General features: G+C 34.4%; 1 long non-coding RNA gene across 6 annotated transcripts in view; it reads right to left on the bottom strand.

Annotated features, from left to right (window-relative positions):
- The window catches only part of LOC147374287 (uncharacterized), a 272,383-nt gene that overhangs the window by 79,364 nt on the left and 174,211 nt on the right, over positions 1–18,808 (bottom strand). For 4 of the 6 annotated variants that reach the window (XR_015163235.1, XR_015163231.1, XR_015163236.1 and 1 more), the window contains one exon: positions 95–187. This is a non-coding gene — a long non-coding RNA (uncharacterized LOC147374287). Of the gene's footprint in view, positions 1–94; positions 188–603; positions 674–18,808 lie in introns of all 6 variants that reach the window. The other 2 variants (XR_015163233.1, XR_015163234.1) reach the window with 1 other exon arrangement.

Here is an 18,808-nt window from a genome sequence, read left to right on the forward strand (position 1 = left end):
GACTCTTCAGTTTTAGAAATGCCTTAATATTCTTCCTACCACATGGATCTACTATCCCATTCTCTCAGAAAGAGCTCTCAGAAAGAGCTGGTACCTTAAGTCCACCATGCTGGAGAGCTACAATGAAGAATCTTTCTTTCCCTTCTCCTCTGTGTCTTCTTATTTGATTTCCTTTTCCTTTTCTTCACTGTGAAAGACAGAGAGGAGCATTAGTCACTTGTTGGGGAAATGATGAGAAGTTTTGTGGCTGTGGCCATACTTCCAAAGTGTTGTGTGATTCTGATCCTGATCTGTTCATTTTCCATAGCACCCTATACATCAGCTACCATAGCACCATATTATAGTGAAATGTACACATACATAGCTGGTTCTCCTGAGCCAGGACTATTTTATTTCTATGCCCCCATCACCTAGTAAAATAACAAATGGCAGGCGCTTGGTTTAAAAAAAAAAAAGGTGACTAAACTGAACAAAGTTTGAAGCAGAGCTGAGGGACCCAGAGTTAATCACACGGTGGTTGTGGTTACAACTGTAACATCAGCATGGGAGGCCAGGAGAGTATGTGCCATCCCTGTGCGGGAGTGATAACACCAGAGGAGATACCTGTCTCACTGATTGCATGCTCTGCTAGGCACTGAGTTCACTCCAGCCTTGGAGAATCCCATAAGAAAACCTGCTGAAACAGATGTCCAGTTTCCTATTAACTCTGTTAGATCATCATTTGAATGGATTAGATGACCAGGCTATAGACGATGGATATTGTGTATGCATTTCCTGGCCTAAATATATGTTAAGTGTGGAAAGTACTCTAAATACCTTATTTTCCCTTTATTTTCCATATCCAGTTCATCACTAGACCTGGACATGAAAGCAGACTCTAGAATTTGGGTTCAAAGTCTGGTTCTACCACTGACAAGCAGTGTGACCTTGGGGAAATGACCCAGTTTCTCTGTGCTTAGTTTTCTTATCTGTACCAAAAATAAATAAATAAATAATACTATGGATGCAGGGTTTCTTCCAAGTAATATGTGGATTAAAATCTACAAACACTTAAAATAGCACCATTCAGATGTGACCTTTTTCCTAACCTACTTGTTTTAATTCAACCCCACAGCCATTATTTTATATCACTCCCATATCCTTTCATGCCTGGACTGGACTCCTTCCCGCTAAGGGACAAGGACACTTGTTCTACAGTGTCGTCTCCAAACAGTTCCTAGGTTTTCACTGTTAACTCTGCATTTGCCAGTCACCTTCCTAGGAAGCACCACTGAACCCATCTCTTGCTTAAAACCTCTTAATGACTTCTCATCCAAAGTCCAGGAAGTCACCATGCTTTCATATATTCCTAGATATTGATGTTAATCTTATTTTACTTAGCCTCCCTCTCCTTTGCTCCAACCCTGAGCTGTAGTCAGTCAGATTCTTAATAATTTCCAATATTCAATGTGCCCTTTCTCATCTCCATAACTTGGCATATACCCTCTTCACTAGAATGCATATCACTGTTAACTTCTGTTCGCACTTTATGACAACTCAAAACCTCCTCTGTGAAACTGTTTCTGACCCTTTCAATCCACACAGCCTGACCACTGCAAAACTCATGAGACTATTGTTCAGTTGTTTGCTTATACATGTTCCTAGACTGAATTTTTTGAGAGCAAGGCCAATACATTTTCCTTCACTGTATTTCAAGCCCTAAACCTATGATTTGCAATTAAATAAATGATTACAAATGAATGAATCTGTGCCCAATTATGTTTTCTAATGGTTAGCTTTATTAGAATGTACACCATTTCTTTGAGTTGATCCATTATTTGCTTTGATATAAGTAAACATTTAAATCCCTTAAAGCAAAATTTTACAGAACCTAAAATTATATGCTATCTGGCTTGTCAAGAATAACTCCTAAAAGGGAGTACAGTGTAAACAGTGGTTTTCAAGGTGTGGTCCCCACTCCAAAGGCATCAGAATTACCTGGGAGCTCATTAGAAATGTAAAGTTTTGGTCTGCTTTGTAGACATAATGAATCAGAAACTCTGGGGATGGAGCCCAGGAATCAGTGTTCCAATAAGCTCTGCAAGTGATTTGGATATACTCTGATGTTTGAGAATCACTGGAGTAATTAGGGCAGACAGAACCAGACTTCCTGATTCAATTACCAGCTCTACTCCGATACTAGCAGTTAGAGTGTAGAACATTACCTAGCCTCTCTGTGTCTCAGCTTCTTCATCCATCACATGAGAATCATAATAATTAGGGTTGTTATGATGATTAAATGAGTTAATACACAGAAAGTACTTACCACAGTGCTTAATCAGTAATGATACTTAATTAAGTCTAGCTCTTATCTTACAAAATCATTATCCTCATGAAATTTATTCTCTGTGAGGTGTTCTTCATATTTCCTCCTTCTTTTGATTTCATACCCAGAATCTACTCTCATGCTGGTGAATCCAACTACTGGTAAGTTTGATGAGAACCAGGACTGAACAAAGAGGACTTCCGGGCCTCCATGCGCCCCTACTCAGGTAGGTGCACAATCATATATAAGATTCAGTGAATGAAAGAAGGAGAATTTGTTTTCTTCTCTAATTAATCGGCTCATGATCTAGCAAGCACTGTTTTTGTTTTTTATAACATATCCTCATAGTTTTATCTGGATTTCTTTTTTAAGATCTCTTTTTCTATTCTTCAGTAGTTTTATCATTGTTAATAGAAACTACTTATCAAGATGAATACCACCCCCAAAAGGAAAGCATTTCAAGAAAAACATCCCCCAAATGCAAAACTGTATAAAAATGTTTAGGTAAGAAAATGTTTTGATGTAGGCAGAATATTTTGAAAATTATTTTTCTAGAAAATGGAATGCTTATCCATTCTGTCTACTATTAGTTAGATACTGTACAGTTTCTCAAGGACTTCCAAATATTTAACAGCATTTCAATATTAGAACTCTTGAAGAAATAGTTTTATAGTGGCAAAGTAACTAAGTGTATAGGTACAATATTTCATGGGAAAATATCTGGAAGGATTTTTTGCCTTCATCACTAGTTAGAAAATTGTATTTTCACTTGTTATTATTTGTAATATTATCCAGTTGGGGTGACTATTTTTACTATCTTGAGCAAAGGAAAATTATATACATTATACAAACATGCATGCACTCATATACACAAGACAGAGCTAAGTTTAAATTCTTTTAAAATGTGTACGTTCCCCAATAATGCACACAAACGACTGTCCTATGGCAGTCAGTCTTTTCTGGAAATATTTAAATAAAAAGCAACTTCTCTAAGATTGACACAAGTCAATGACCTGGCATGCAATCCTTTGCCTACAACAATGCATAAATTTTTGTTTCAGAAAACCTCCGGTATTTCTCAGTTTTCATAGAAATCTTTCTCATTTTTTTTATTACCTCACTCTATTGATGTCTTAGCACACAGTTAAGTTTTACTATTCAGAGAGTCAGTATAGAATTGTAGGCTTGTGTTTCAACTATGGCATTTTAATTTTTTTGAATGCATCTTAACTAGGACATCATTGAAAATGAAACCCTTAAAAGAGGTAAATAATCTTATGATTAATGCTGTAAGGCAATGAGAAAGGCTACAATGAAAAACTCTGAATAGCACGTTTAATTTTAGGTATCCCAATTTGAGAAGGCAAATTAAAGAAAGTTTCAAAAATTCAAAACGATTAAGAGAAAAGGTGACAGTAATTAATGAAGAAAGCTTACAGGATCTCACTTGATAGAACATGGTTACGCAGCGCTTAATGGTAAAGATGATAACCTACTGATATTTGAGGAATATGAACAATGAGAATGAATATAATTTTCTAAAAATATTGGTACAGTGGAAATAATTAGGGATATTAGGAGGAATTTTTAAGGCAAAAAGAAAGAACCTAAGAAGAAAACTGGATGGTAATACAGATTTATAGTTTAGATCTGTAACACTAAAACAACTTCTTTCAATAGTTGATTAACTCACATGTCAGCTGATTCTTGTGCATATAAATAGTACAGAGAGTATAGTGTTTTGTATGTTTCAAAGACTAATAGTGGCGAAAATTGTGCTGAACTTTTGAATCCTGAAATTCATATTCAGCAAACATGGAAATAAAATGCTTATACATACAAATATACTGCTTATACATACTAAATTTCTGCTTTAAATTCCCTAATAATTACAATCTTCAAACAGTCCTACTCATTCATACATTAGCGTTAAAACAAATATTAAACCAAAAGTGTTCTCTAGGTATACACAGACGATCCCTACTGTCATTAGAAGATATCACATGAGTTAATTCAAGGAAACGTTTTGGTGTGTTTCCTGAGATATGTATCAGACTTTACATAAAATGTTGGCATAGAAGTTTCAGATATTGGCAGCTTGATACTAGACAGTGTGCATGTGTGCTATCGTGTCTGACTCTTGGCAATCCCATAGATTGTAGCCCAGCAGGTTCCTCTGTCTATAGGATTTTCCAGGCACCGGGTGGGGAGGAAGGAAAGGGTGGGATGTAAGGAGAGAGCAATATTGAAACATGCATTTCCTTATGTAAAATAAAGAGCCAATGGGAATTTGTTGTATGACTCAGGGAACTCAAAGTGGGGCCCTGTAACAACCTAGAAGTGTGGGATGGGGAGAAGAGGTGGGAGAGAGGCTCAAGAGGGAGGGGACATATGTAGACCTATGGCTGATTCATGTTGATGTTTGGCAGAAACCAGCACAATACTGTAAAGCAATTACCCTTCAATTAAAGATAAATAAATTAAAAAAAAAAAAAAGAATACTAGAGCAGGTTGCCATTTCCTGTTCCAGGAGATCTGCCCAACCCAAGGATCAAACCTGCATCGCTTGTGTCTTCTGCATTGGCAGGCTGCTTCTTTACCACTAGCACCACCTGAGAATCCCCAGAAACAACATGGATAAAATTAAAAGATAAAGGAACACTGATTCTGAAAACTCCAGATTCTAGTATTGATTTGCTATCTTCACTGGGTGATCTGAAGCAAGCCATCTCCTCTTCAAGTCCCTGCTTCCCATATATCTGCTGTAATGGGATTAATTTAGGGGTATATATGAATCAGTTGAATAAAATACTTTACATCAAATGCTTAATAAGATAAAGTTCTAAATAAATAAAATGCACTAAACATTTTTTGGTAAACAGCCTCATTTTGAATAAAAAGATCATGTAAATAACTTATTATTTATCCAAGTTTGATTACTTAAAATAGAGAAATGAAATTGTTTTAGATTAAGATAATGTATTGATTGTATGAAGTACATGGATAAAAGTCATTTCACAGTATGAAATCCTATAATTTCAGCCATTACTTACAAATTATAATTCATGTATCTTACATGTTTAAATGTCTTTTGTATGTTATCTATTGCTATATACCATGTGTTCCAAAATGCTATTTAATCCTATCTCATAATTGTGTGGGTCAAAAATTGTTACCTGCTCATATTCCCTGATAGCTCAGTTGGTAAAGAATCTGCCTGCAGTGTGGAAGACCCTGGTTTGATTCCTGGATCAGGAAGATCCAATGGAGACGGGATAGACTACCCACGCCAGTATTCTTGCACTTCCCTTGTGGCTCAGCTGGTAAATAATCCATCTGCAACGCAGGAAACCTGGGTTCGATCCCTGGGGTTGGGAAGATCACTTGGAGAAGGGAAAGGCTACACACTCCAGTATTCTGGCCTAGAGAATTTCATGGACTGTATAGTCTATGGGGTTGCAAAGAGTTGGACACGACTGAGTGACTTTTTTTCTTTCAAATTTTGATAGGTCTTGACTGAACAATTCTCCTACTCCATAGGAATCAACTGAGGTCACTTGGCAGTATTTTGTTAGTGGCTGATCTGCTCTGGAAGGTCCCACTTAGGTTCACTTACTCCCTATAACCTTGACAAGTATGCCTGGAAAGTATAGCACAACAGGACCACTCTTTCCTTCCATGTGGCCCCAGTGCCTCTACACACGGTTTCTGCAGCTACAGCGTGAACTTATACAAAGCTGGACTTTCTAAAATGCAGCTCGGGGCTCCAAGAAATCAGGACAGAACTGCCAGCCTTTCCAAAGGCTGGGCCCAGCAATGGCATGGCATCACTTCCAATATGCTCTCTTGATCAAAGCAGTCATAGACCAGCCCAGATTCTAGGAGAGAGAAAAACAGACTCTATATCTCAACAGGACATGTGTCAAAATATATGGCCATCTTTAACTGCCACAAGGCATTTCTGAATTCTAAAATACATCAGATCAGATCAGTCGCTCAGTCGTGTCCGACTCTTTGCGACCCCATGAATTGCAGCACGCCAGGCCTCCCTGTCCCTCACCAACTCCCGGAGTTCACTCAGACTCACGTCCATCGAGTCAGTGATGCCATCTAGCCATCTCATCCTCTGTCGTCCCCTTCTCCTCCTGCCCCCAATCCCTCCCAGCATCAGAGTCTTTTCCAATGAGTCAACTCTTCCCATGAGGTGGCCAAAGGACTGGAGTTTCAGCTTTAGCATCATTCCTTCCAAAGAAATCCCAGGGCTGATCTCCTTCAGAAAGGACTGGTTGGATCTCCTTGCAGTTCAAGGGACTCTCAAGAGTCTTCTCCAACACTACAGTTCAAAAGCATCAATTCTTCAGCGCTCAGCCTTCTTCACAGTCCAATTCTCACATCCATACATGACCACAGGAAAAACCATACATACGTAACTAAAATCTTCTTGAAGTATTTTTCAGTTAAATCAAGAAGACTGTAGCTGTAGTTATAGTAAAATATTTCCATTCAGTCAAATTAGCACAATTCTGGGTCATTTTAGTAGAAACAGTTAAGCCAGTCATGTGCCTTGTTATGTGCCTTGATTTAGACTAATGTTTATCAGTACATGATTAAAAGAAGAGCTCAACTTATTTGATATAGTTGGACATATAATCAAGCAATGAAATCAGTGATTATTTAACTTAAACTGTTTAAGTCACCACCAATAAGTATCAATCTGCTTGAACTAACAGATACAAAGGTAAGTAAAACGTGGTCTTCATCCTCATGGGTAGAAAATAACAACAAGAAAATTAATAATAAAGCACATTCTTTTATCCCGTACAATAGGACTAACCTGTGCAAAGACAAACAGATAAAGAATGATGATTTAGACAACTATAAATTGATGGAAAGGGACACATATAGAGTGTGTGGGTGGCAGTGGAAAGTAGAAACAATACCATAAAGATTCTTTATATCATCACAAGGGGGTTAGAATTTTTTTGCAGATGATGAAAAGTGATGAGTAAATAAGCTAGAAATGGGATCTGATTTGCCATTTAGAAATTTTACTCTGGGAGTAATTTAGATCAGGAGTCAGAAAACTAAAGCCTATCTGCCAAATCTATCTGCTTTTTTTTGTAAAGTTTTTTTGGAACACAGCCATGTCTATCTTTTTACTAGTGTTGATGGCTGTTTTCCTGCTACAACTTACAGAGTTGGATAGTTGCCAATAGAGACTGGATGTGTGTCCTGAAATTTCCACTATTTGGCCCTTTATAGAAAAGTTTGCTGACTTTTGATTTAGAAAATTGATTGGAAGTGTTTAAAATTGAAGATGGAAAGAACTATTAGGATAAGAAATAGTGATAAATTCTAGAAGCTGCAGTGGGAATGAAGAGATGATATCCTGAGGATGTAAAATAGTAGGACTTTTGGTTGAATTAATAAGGACTGAAAAGAAATCCAGGATGACTCCTAGATTCTAGGCTTATGTCACTGGTTGTGCTGTGCTTAGTCGCTCAGTCATGTCTGATTCTTTATAACACCATGGACTGTAGCCTACCACGAAATTCTCCAGGCAAGAATACTGGAGTGGGTTGCCATGCCCTCCTCCAGGGGATCTTCTCAACCCAGTGATCCAAACCAGGTCAGTCATTGCAGGTGGATTCTTTATTGTCTGAGCCACCAGGGAAGTCCAAGAATACTAGAGTGGGTAGCTTATCCCTTCTCCAGGGGATCTTCCCAACCCAGGAATCAAACCAGGGTCTCCTGCATTGCAGGCAGATTCTTTACCACATGAACTACCAGGGGAGGTTGTGGTAAAAGTAAAGGTAAATGATAAATTTTTACACACGCTCATTTGGGAGCTCATAATGAGACCCTGGTTTGATTCCTGGGTTAGGAAGATCCCCTGGATTAGGCCTAAATTTTAGAAGAGAGTTTCAGGACAGTAGATGGTAACTGAAGATAGGCTTTGTCATGGTCATTAAATGGGAAATATGAGAAGATTATCTTGAAGGGATAGAAAACTGAAGATGGGCCCTGGGACATAACAATAGGAAAATAAATGTGGAGGAAAGAAGCTGGAGATAGGACCAACCTATTTAACAATTGTGTGGCATAAGAGAGATTTATTTTATTATTAACTGTGCATACTTTTATAGACAATGACTTGATACTTTAAAAGTTAATCATATGGTGCAGTTAACCCAGGCTCCACGTAGAAAAGAATTAAATATGACATATAGTCTCTTTTGACCTCTTTTGAAAGTTGTGCAGAATAGTTGGTATTGACATAAAACAAGAAAAAAAAGTAACTTAAAAGGAAATAAACCCTTCTCAATCACATTGCCAATGAGAGTTTTTATGGAATATCCACTTAATGGTGGTGTTTGGGAAATGAACTAGCAACTGTATCATATCAGAGCTCCAAAATGCATAATTATTTCCAGAGGACTTGAACTGTGATTATATCCATGGGAAAAAAAACATCATATTCCAATAAGATTCTTTTTTCTTTTATAATTGTAAACTCTGAGACTTGTCACTAACTTACCCACTTCAGTTAAAATTGTTAATAACATGATACTTTATCATAGAAGCCTAAACATTTTAAAAAGTCTTTAATACTTGAATTTGTTATGAACTGTCATTTTATTTCAAACATAATTTTATAATTATTATTTCAGAACTTTAGAAGTTCAGTATTTAAAACATTTGACAATTGCTATGCATTGTAGTATAAAATGAAAATACCCACAATATATATGAATCACATGAATAGCAATTTACAGAAAGTTAAAGAGGAATTTGGTTTGGAAAATATAAATAACTTCACTTAAGTAGTAAGATAGTACTATAGTCAGGGTTAACATAGCATATTCTCTGCTACTAGCATTATTTCACGTACATAAATATTTTAATGATTTAGATTCAACATTTATACACATAATATCTGTATATAATGTTATATAAACTACAGCTAAGTATGAAATAGTCTAATTGTTTCCTTTTTATTGTACCCTGTTAGTAAATGTTAAAACATAATAGAAGTTATTATGGCAGTAGTTTGCTTTCCATGCTTTTACACACATTATAAATAAATTAATGATTATAATTTATATTAAGGAAACTAAAATTATAAAATATATAATTTGAAATTCACTCTTTAAAAGTAACATTTTCTAACTCCATTATAGATGATGACTATACCACCTTGAAACTATACTCTTTGATAAGATACCTCTACAAACTGGGATATTGGGGCAAGGTTTATATAAATAATAGAATATTGAAATATTTTTTTCAGAGAAGCTTTTCTATGGTTATTTCATTTTCTGGTTTTCAGAAGTCTTACATTAAATGAGAACCCTCAGTCAGTAGCTCCTGCATTTGCCTGTTTCTGGTATTAATTATCTTTTGTTTGCCCTTGATAATCCCGAGGTTGGTATGCAGATGATACGAAGCCTGCAGAATCATCTCAAAGTGTAAAAAACAATGGCATTGTCAATTCTGCATCACAACACTTTATAAATTATGAATGTTATCCACATTAAGGAAAGTGGTAGACTTTTAAAAATTACTTCCATGAATAGATTAAATTACAAGTATTATTACATTTCATTTTATTAAGTGCATCTTAGTAGTTATTAGAGCAAATGAACATGTTCTCTCAATTACATAATAACATTAGAACTAAAAATTATGCATCAACACTCCCAGATGCATAATGGAGCATTGTATATTAATCACTCTAAACAATATTTTTGAGTTTATATAAAGGCAATTATTACCTATTGAACAATAACATTACTTTATTGGTTTATTAAAATTCAGTTTAGCAACTACCTCTTTTATGAAAACCACTAGGTATTTTCCATTTTTCTCTAAAAGAAACAATGTATACAACTAGCTCAGTTTACTTACATTTGAGGATAAGATTGTGTACCTATAACAGGGAAATCGTCACTAAAATATGATATCCTAGATTAGCTATTCATATCATAGGAAAACAAATTGAAAATATTATTTCTAAAAGTTTTACTAGTCTAATTTGAAAGCTGCAATTCAATATCATAATGATACATTCATATTACTATTATCAATTTTAAACAAAGGGTTACATGTTATAAATATGATTATAATCTGCCTAGATCTATGGGATCAATTTTGATGTATTTTGCTAGTCTAGGTGATTTGTATGGTTTTCAATAGACATGCTTTTATATATCACATTTAATATTTTAAACTCAATTAATTCTGTCAATTTTGCTTTAATTAATGGTCAATGGTTTAAAAAGGATGATTATTTTGCATTTGAATATAACTTCAATATTTCAAATTAAAATTTTTCCTTTCTTATGTGTCATAAACTGTTCCCCTTTGATGTTAGATACTTTTTGGAATGTTATTCATGTTAATAAGCTGTTTTTTATAAATTTAGTTAGAATTGAATACAGCAATTTTATTAGAACTAATTTGCATGAATACACAAAACACCACCAATGTCTTTAAGTGTGATGGAAAATAGCTTGAGGTATCATTAATGTAACAAAATAAAAATTACTTTGGATTTTTTGAATAGCTATGGAACATGGACTTTGTTAAGAATACATGGCAACAACTGAACTGACCTGAATTAGTGAATTCAAATTTTAGCAACAGTAAAATGAGTTAGTCTTTCACATGGGTTAATTTAGTGTATTATCCTCCATTTATTTGATTTAACAAGCACATCATTTACATTATTTATAATAAAAGCGAAAGTTACAATTTATAAAATAAGAAAATTATTATCTACTGACTGAATAATAGCATTATTTTGTTTATTAAAATGTGATTTAAGGTTTACACAGGAAATTTCTTTAATTTTATGGTTAGGTATATTCCTTGCTTAAACTTCTTGCATGAACATGAATTTCTTAATTACCCTTTTCTAAATAAGGCTGACTTATTTATAAAATTTTCTAATTCTTGCAGCAAAAGAGGACAATGTACAATATTTCACAGAAAGAAATATTCTATGACTACATTGACCAAATACATTTAGCTCGAGTATTTTCATTTCTATTGAAAGAGAAATAAGCCAATATGACTTATAACAATATGACAAATAACATCTCTAAGATATTTTTGGAACATTGATATTTTCATATTTGTCTTCAAGCGGTACAAATACTAAATCTTTCTTGATCTGCCTCCAGTTCTTTTGTGTTTCCTTCTTGCTTGACAAGAAGTTGCTAAAATGAAAGTGTTAATAATATCTTTAAAAATAACTCATATTTAAGAAGAAAAAATCATGTTGCTTCTTAATCTTTCTAATTCTGTTCTCATATGATAAACTTGGATTTGTTTTGTTAACACTGAATCCTTTTATAGAGACCTGATTTCTTTACTAATGAATTGAAAGAAATGATATCAGGTTCCTAGGTAAGTCTATTAAATAAGGCACACACAATAGTTATACTGTTTCATGTAACAGAAAATAAATATTTGGTTCATTCTCCTGTATATGTCTTTTTTTTTTTTTTTTAAAGAAGTGATTAGGACAGGTAAATAACATGCAAAAGACCATGGTAGTAGGTTTGCAATTTGCCTTTCGAGCATCACTGAAAAATTTCTGCTAGGAAATGAAAGCCAGGCATAATTCACTAAAATTACACTGAACGCCTCATGATCAATAGAGATAAATCTAGTTTTGTTGTTAAATCGATTTTCTCCTTTATAGAGATATATTGTCCTGATTGTTTAAAGAATAATTGTTTCACTAAGGATTTTTATGGTGATTAGGAAAAGGTAAACAAGAGAAAACTTAATGCACCTTCTTGGCACTGCCAGCATTTCAAGTTAATTTGCTAGAGATAGCAATAGAGATTTATATCATTTTGAGCAATAATGTTTTCCTGAAAGAAATTCAGTGAGGCCAATTTCCTTTCAGAAATAAGCAACCTCTGTGTTTGTTTTACTTTTATAAAATTTTCAGATCTTGCCAATATAAATATTCACTAATGCATACTCTCTCTTTCAGCTTTTATCACTTTCCTTGATTTCTTGGCATAGATCACATTGAAAAAGTCCAGATAATTTCTTTTTTGTATTACAAAAATGTTTAGACTAGATTCAGGGACAAAGGCAGACTCTGTGGATTGCTCAAAGTGGCATTGCTGAATTAGTTCTTAACCTAAACATAAGGGCTGAGCATGCATGTGTGTGTTCTACCAAGTTTTCAACTTTTACTACATTTCATATTTTAAATATTCCGCAAACAATTATTCAAATACAAGACACTTTAACACTAAGGATAAAATAAAAACATAAATTTAAATAATAAACCCTTATTTTATTTTTAAAAGAATTGAAATATAAAATACTAAATATATTTCACTGAATGGTTTTGGTGAACCAACCAGTATAAGGCTAAATTATATACAAATGGATAATACACACAAATTTAGTTCATATATTTGTGTATTATCATTTATATATCCCTTTATAGATATTAAAATATTTATTTTAATGTTCAATAGGGAATTTCTTAAGATCTTAAATGATCAAATTAGGTACTTTTGTAAATAGCATCATTTTATAAATAAGAATATAGAATGACTCATTTTTAAATTAAAATATAAAGCTTAATGTAAATTCCTTTGGCTCAATAATAATCTCATTGGTATATATGAGATAATCTTACTTCAAATAGCAATTTCTATTTTCCCATAACGCAGCTAAAATATACAATAAGATAAAGTTGCAAATATTTTAGTTAGGAAACAAATCCTATGATTTCTTCCCACCTGTATGCATACATTGTAAAATAGAAACAAAGCATTTAACCAATTCATGATTACAACATATTTTGAATTTATCAATAAGAAATAAGAATCCTAAACAATATTGTAGCACAGCTTCTTATTTTGAATATGCAGAAGAAATAATATACTTATCATGAACATTTTTATTGAATACTCATTTTTTTAATGTCAAGTAAATTTTAACACATAACAAACTTTAAAAGCTTCTGAAAAGCATGTTCATGTGCCTGTGTGTGTGTGTACACAAAGTTGCTTTGCCAGTAAAGTTTTGACTTCTCAACAATTACTTAGGTTAACTATCAACTACTCACAGATTTCATCATATATCCAAAAATTATCTTAAAAATGTTTCAATATCGAGGAACATACAGATTATGTTTAAGTATGTCTTAAAACATAAATCATTTTTCCCTTTGGTGAGCTGATAACTATGGTAGATACAACTTAAAGAAGTTAAGCAAAATCAAAGTAGCTGTGGCTTCCAAACAAAAAAACATGTTTCAAGTCACAGACTGGAAAGATGACAACTTCTCGAGCAGGGGTGTTCATGTTGGAGCTGTGTATTACATTGTTGTAACACTGAAATTTATGAAACACACTTCCCTGCTGTATTTGATGTACTTCCACTGATGCGACCCCAGCACTGTGTGTGAAGAAGGCTGCCAGGTAATTCTTTCCTTTTCTTTATGATGGATAGAAATGAAATAAAAAATGATCCAGTTTTATTTAGAAATGAAACATTTAGTGGAATATAAAAGGCATACTTGCAGGAAATTGGTACATATACTTAAAAAAGGAGTTTGTTCCATCGCTGCAGTACCTGGATAATGGTTACTGCTCATATTACCTTCATAAACACTTTACTTCAGGCTTTCACAGTGAGAAACAGAATTAACCCTTTAAAAAAGCTCCAAAATATTTGTGGGAAATTCACAAGCAGCTGGTTACTTTTTCTCATGGAAATGTGATAAGGCCAGAAGATATGCTTTGAGGTCACAGGTCACAAGTAACCTTATACATATTAACCATCCTGCTATATATCAGTGCACCAAGATTTCAGCAGACTCTGGAACATTAAACCTTCTGTCATTCTTGTCCCTACTGAGTTTGATTCTACTGAGGTTTAGTGGAATTATAAACACATATGAAAATATGCAGAATATATTTCTTTTTTGAAGTGATTATAATGTGATGTTTCTGCACTGCCAGCATTCATAATAAAGCAAATGTGATGTTTCAGTGCAATATGACATCCGCTGTAATCTTATTAACATGTAAGCTGCATAAGACAAAACATGCACTGTATTACCTGCTTTATTTAAAGGCATAGAACAAATAGATTTATTAATGTAAACTTTTATGATCTTTGGCAACAGACACGTGTCATCAAGTTTGGAAATCCTTGCTGTTGCAGGAACAGGTTTATCAAACAAGGGGTTTTAACAACTGTTAAGTTCTCCCTTACAAATAAAACAATAATATCCAAAGTAACTAAGTGTAGTTATAAATCGATTGATCACTTTGAACACCCAAAGAAGATGAATGACAGTGAGCAACATTTACCTGACACCCTTGAATATTTCACAGAGACAAGTTGATAAGAGTTTGTATAAATACTAATATTAAGCAGAATTAGCTTTGGAAAAAATAAAGAAATTGTACTGAGGTGAAAATTGTCACTGTCAGGAGAAATGAAGTTATATCAGAGAACAAGTGACATACAATTTTCTCTAGAGTGTTTTTAATAAAAATAGCTTTTCTTTGAATATTTTGAAGTCAGACATGAGAGGCAATCTGGGCGTTTGTCAGAGTTTGAGAGTGTGAAAAATTGCTGCCTTAAATCATTTAAGCTGAAAAGCAACTTCTTCCTGCTGAGATAATTTCACATTGACTTACCGTGCAAGCCCTTCAGGCATTCCCAGCTCAGAGCAGAAGTTTTCAAGGTAAAAACATAGAGCGAGAACATGGGAGAAGCTGGGACAAGGATCAGCAGCAACTCCAGGCGTTCAGGCACATCTGACTTTGATTAATTAGAGAGCTGCTTTTCTATTTCCACATGTACTGCCTGATGGAAAGGTAGAGTGGACCGGGATACACAAACTTGGAGTTGACTCTGTTAGGTATCAGCAGGTTTTGACATCTACTGAGCTTGCAGAATCTCTAAATTGCTGAGGACTAAATTGCTGAAGCCGACTTTTTAATTTATTCATTTTCCTAATGCAGAGAAATTATCTGAGCTGCAATGGATTTGATTTTCAATGGTGAATAAATCAGTTACTGTAAATGTTTAGGTTAGATGAACAACTATCCTGCTGTAAAATGAAGCATGAGATGTATCTACTTGGGAGGGAGGAAAAGTTTTGTGATGTAACTTCATTTTTGCATTTAAGTACCATTCGATATTATTTTTTCCCTTTATTTTTAATAAAAAATACTTTACTATGTTGAAAATCTTTTTATATTCCTCCATTGCTTCACATTCAATAAAATGTTTTCTTAAACTCTATATAAAATGTTAAAATTTAAGAAGTATTCCACCATTTAACATTTTATTGAAAATTAGTATACAGGAAAAGTCACTTTAGGAATATTGCTTTAAGGCGACCAAATATTGAAATAATATAATTCAACTTTTAAAAATAATACTTAATGGTGTAAATATCAAATTATTATCTAAAATGTGAAAAAATAGACATAAGTGCATTCTTCATGCACAGCTTTATTGCAATTTCTGATTCAGAAACAAAATACTTAAAACTAAAGCCTCTTGGTTTCCAGAAAGACAACTTTAAAAAAAAAATCATATTTATGAGTTTTTTAAATTTTTATTATTCTAAATTCATTTTTGTTACATAATGAAACATTTCCTCCACTCCCCTGCCCCCTTTTCTGCTTATTTATCATGGAAACTTTTTTTTTTTTTACAAGTTTTTGTTTTTGTTTTTAATCTAGGTAATTTCATGGTTGCTTATTACCTTCTTATGCTTCAGTTCCTAAGTAAACCTGGCAAGATAAAAGACAGCTTTAACCAAATTACCACGTGATACTCTTTCCCATTTTAGACCTTTAGGCTCACAAGAGTTAAGGTTCAAACTGATCTTGATCAACATTTTCTCCATTTCTGGTTTGGTGACATAATGGACAAATACAGGCTTGATATCAATCACTTCTAAGGTAGATTTCTGAGAAAGTCTTGCTGTGCATCAGCCAAGACATAGAGTTCTTAATGAAATAATAGGATCCTTAGTTATTATCATAATTTTTTTTATAGAGAAGTCCTCACATCAGACATTGTCCCCTGCCTCTGTCAATCACATATTGCAATTAACTTATTAAATTGCACTTGAACTGGATTGACTACTAGAGAGGGGAAACTGGAAAGTTCTTGAAAACAGATTCTTCTTTTATATCCTTCAAACACTTCTGAATCAGGGAATGTGGGAATGGGTTTCTTTCTATAGCAAATTAATTTTTCACTTTTAACTTAAATATGAGAGATTTTTAAAAACCCCTTCAGTGAACTGGATACTTACAGTTCATCCCTCATTTCTCTCCCCACCCCCAGGGGAAGTAGCAATTAACATGATAATTGAGATATGCTTAATATATTAACTATTAACAGCCCAATTCAATTCATCAAATATAAATTTAGCTTAAAAATACGTTCAAGATGCAAAGATAAGTAAGGCAGAATCCTTGCCTCCAAGTAGCACATTCACTGAGTTAAAAAGTAGGAAAAGTTAATGACATGTGCCAAAAAGAAGTAAGAATAAAGTTTCAGGGGGAATCAAAGGAGGAAAAAATTAATCAACAACAAAATATTTACTGAGCACCTGTTGTGTGTCTGACATGTATGACATGAATCCTGACCTCTAATAGCTCGCAGATTAATGGTAAAAACACGAAAGTAAATATGTGATTACCAAACAAAGAATCAGCATTATAGTAAAGATAAGAACAGATTGTTAAGGGGATATATGGGAGGATATGCATGAGTACTGAGCCTGAGAGAATCGGACAAGACTTCACAAGGGGGACAACAGTTCAGGATGACCCTGAAGGTTTCCAGCAGGAGCAACAGCATTACCCAAAGGCACACAGGAGGGGATGGCTCTGGCCTGTCTCGGGAAAGAGGAATCACCTATGGTGTCTTAAACAGAAACACGGGAGCTATCCAGAGTTCATGGGGGACTGGGAATTGCCATGTAACCTTTATGATCATGCACTCCCGAAACTAAACCCAGGCATAATATACTGATGGTTTGTAGAAAACAGGAAAGATACAATGGCACTTGCATCAATTAGGAGTAGACTGGGTTGGAAGAAACTGAATAACTGACCAAAAGCTTAAACCATGGGGAGTTTATGAAGAAAGGGAGTGGCTGGTGAGCATTTCTGTGATTCTTTCTATCATGACAAATTACTACACATTCAGAAACTACATCCAAGTTTAGGTGAAACAGAAGTCTGAAGGACCTCTCCTTAGGAAGCTTGTCCTTTTACTTAGAGAAGTCTTCTCCAACAAATTTCCACTTCCATTCATTAGCCAGAACTGGGTCCCACATATACCTCTAGCTGCAAGGAAACCTTGAAATCAAGCACTTCACTTTCTAGGCTCACAGTAAAGAGGATGTAGCAACAGGGATTTGCAGCACATGTAATAGTGTACTCTACCTATAATGGGCTAAAGCTTGTGACACATATGAAAAATCACATGAGCTATACTTTTTTCCAGCGTATCCCAGGTACTACTCACTGATCCAATACATTTATTAACAAACAGTTAACTATTTGTTTCTCTTCTTTCAAAATAAATTTTCTTCTCCTCCATAACATACTCCATATATGTCCATCATTTTAGATAGACAATAGCAAAATATTTCATTAAGGAGTCAAGAACCTATGTCATTTCTGGTACACTTTCATCAAAGACTGAACAACAGCCAGTTGTATGGCCATAATTACACCACCTTTTCCTTCTCCTGTCTGTGCTTCCCACTCCTTCATCAAAAGATAGCAAAGGTAAATAAATTTAGCAGAGCATAATGATCCTGAGGGAGGCACTCTGAAAAACTCAAAAGTCTCTTTAATTTATTAACTGAATGACCTTCAGTTAATAGTTAATGACCTTCCAAGTCTATTGGAACACAAATAATGGTATCTAACTCAAGCATGCTATAAAGATTAAATGAAATAATAAAGGTAAAGTGTTGTGCACAACGCCTAGGGCACATGATTGTTTAAATTTTTAAAAGTTTCTTTAAATAAAAGTTGTATTTCCATTATGAAAAGCAACTGTTCTCCCACTCCCCCTACATGTAGAAGTTTGAATGTGGCACCCCTCCCCATTTCTTAAAAATGACCCTTTCCTAATTTAGTAGCTTGTATTAATATTATGGGCTTCTCAGGTGGTGCAGTGGGAAAGGAATCCATCTGCCAATGCAGGAGGTACAAGATGTGGGCTCGATCCCTGGGTCAGGAAGATCCCCTGGAGAAAGGAATGGCAACCCACTCCAGTATTCTTGCGTGGGAAATCTCATGGACGGAGGAGTCTGCTGGGCTACAGTCCATGGGGTCACAAAAAGCTGGACACAGCTGAGCGCACGCACTGCATGGCATGGCTGTAGTATTATGTCTCTTTAAGTTTCCTTATATAGTAACAGCATTTCTTAGAAAATTGTTAGCACCACTGGTAGAAGTTTAGCAGTTA

This window comes from Bos grunniens, chromosome 4 (genome assembly GCF_055505025.1).
Source record: "Bos grunniens cultivar Pamir isolate PY7600 chromosome 4, Bosgru_T2T1.0, whole genome shotgun sequence".
NCBI lineage: Eukaryota > Metazoa > Chordata > Mammalia > Artiodactyla > Bovidae > Bos > Bos grunniens.